At 39.8% G+C, this 1,964-nt stretch overlaps 1 pseudogene; it reads left to right on the top strand.

Annotated features, from left to right (window-relative positions):
* Positions 1 to 443: 443 nt before the first annotated feature.
* Positions 444 to 1,747, top strand: LOC141583913 (histone-lysine N-methyltransferase SETMAR-like; annotated as a pseudogene).
* Positions 1,748 to 1,964: the final 217 nt, after the last annotated feature.

Here is a 1,964-nt window from a genome sequence, read left to right as displayed (position 1 = left end):
AAATAAATACATTGGTGATGGATGGATGGATAGATGGGATATATCCTATGGGCTCACAGGCATATATGGGAAGCTGACAACACAGGCTTGGAGGTTAATTAAAAAGTTCTAGAGAAGCTAGATTTGGGTAAAGGGTGAAGGCTCTTCAAACAAGGCTTGTTGCCTGGGTTTACTACCAATGTAACGTTCCATGTAAGAAGACAAGGCTTTCAAATACTACAATCTGAGAAAGGTGCCAAAATCTTAAGAGAAGGTTTTCTTTTAGAAATAAACCCATTAGGTTGATGCAAATGTAATTGTGGTTTTTGCATTGTTGGAATTTGCTGTATGATATTGGAATACATTCTTAAATAAATGTGGTTATGTTATACATCATTTTAATGGGCATTTCTCACTTTTTTACTTTTTGCTAATGACTTGTTACTTGGTGTTTATTTTAGACTATGGAGATGATGTTAGACAAAAAGCAAATTCGCGGATTTTCTTATTTGAGTTCAAAATGGGTCATAAAGCAGCAAAGACAACTTGCAACATCAAAAACACATTTGGCCCAGGAACTGCTAATGAATGTACAGTGCGGTGATATTTTAAGAAGTTTTGCAAAGGAGACAAGAGCCTTGAAGATGAGGAGCATAGTGGCCGGCCATCAGAAGTTGACAAAGACCAACTGAAAGCAATCATCGAAGCTGATCCTCTTACAACTACACAAGAAGTTGCCAAAGAACTCGATGTCGACCATTCTATAGTGGTTTGGAATTTGAAGCAAATAGGAAAGGTGAAACAGCTTGATAACTGGGTGCCTTGCGAGTTGGGTGAAAACAAACAAAAAAAATCCTTATTTTAAAGTGTCATCTTCTCTTATTCAACACAGCAATAATGAACCATTTCTTGATTGGATTGTGATGTGTGACAAAAAGTGGATTTTATATGACAACTGGCGATGATCAGCTCAGTGGTTAGACTGAGAAAAAGATCCAAAGCACTTTCCAAACCCAAACTTGGTCACTGTTTGGTGATCGGCTACTGGTTTGATTCACTACAGCTTTCTGAATCCTGGCGAAACCATTATATATGAGAAGTATGCTCAGCAAATTGATGAGGTACACCGAATACTGCAACGCCTGCAGCCAGCACTGGCCAACAGAAAGGGCTCAGTTCTTCTCCACAACGATGCCTGACCACACATCACACAACCAATGCTTCAAAAGTTGAATGAATTGGGCTACAAAATTTTGCCTCATTCACCATATTTACATGACCTCTTGCCAACTGACTACCACTTCTTTAAGCACCTTGACAATTTTTTTGTGGGGAAAATACGTCCACAACCAGAAGGATGCAGAAAATTTTTTCTAACACAAATCCTGAAGCACAGATTTTTATGCAGGAATAAACAAACTTACTTCTTTTGTGTGTATGTATATATATATATATATAAAATTGCATTTTAGGTTTTTTGGGGTACATGTGAAGAACATGCAAGATTGTTGCATAGGTACACACATGGCAGTGTGGTTTTCTGCCTTCTGTCCCCTCTCCTGTATCTGTCATTTCTCCCCATGCTATCTCTTCCCACCTCCCCACCCCTCCATCCCTCCCCCATTTCCCCCCAACGGACCCCAGTGTGTAGTGCTCCCCTCCCTGTGTCCAAAAAACACTGCATATTCTCACTCATAGGCGGGTGTTGAACAAACTTACTTCTTATTGGCAAAAATGTGTTGATTGTAATGGTTCCTATTGTGATTAATAAAGATGTATTTGAGCCTAGTTATAATGATTTAAAATTCATGGTCTAAAACAGCAATTACTTTTGTACCAACATAGTAGCCTCTATGAGCCAGGTGTGGTGGTGCATGCTTGTAATCCCAGCTACTTTGGAGGCTAAGGCAGGAGAATTTCTTGAATTTGGGAAGCAGAGGTTGCAGGGAGCTGAGATCACACCACTGCACTACAGCCTGGGCGAC

Source organism: Saimiri boliviensis, chromosome 3 (assembly GCF_048565385.1).
Source record: "Saimiri boliviensis isolate mSaiBol1 chromosome 3, mSaiBol1.pri, whole genome shotgun sequence".
Taxonomy (NCBI): Eukaryota; Metazoa; Chordata; class Mammalia; order Primates; family Cebidae; genus Saimiri; species Saimiri boliviensis.
Note: the sequence above shows the minus strand (reverse complement) of the source record. Positions and strands in the feature narration are given on the sequence as shown.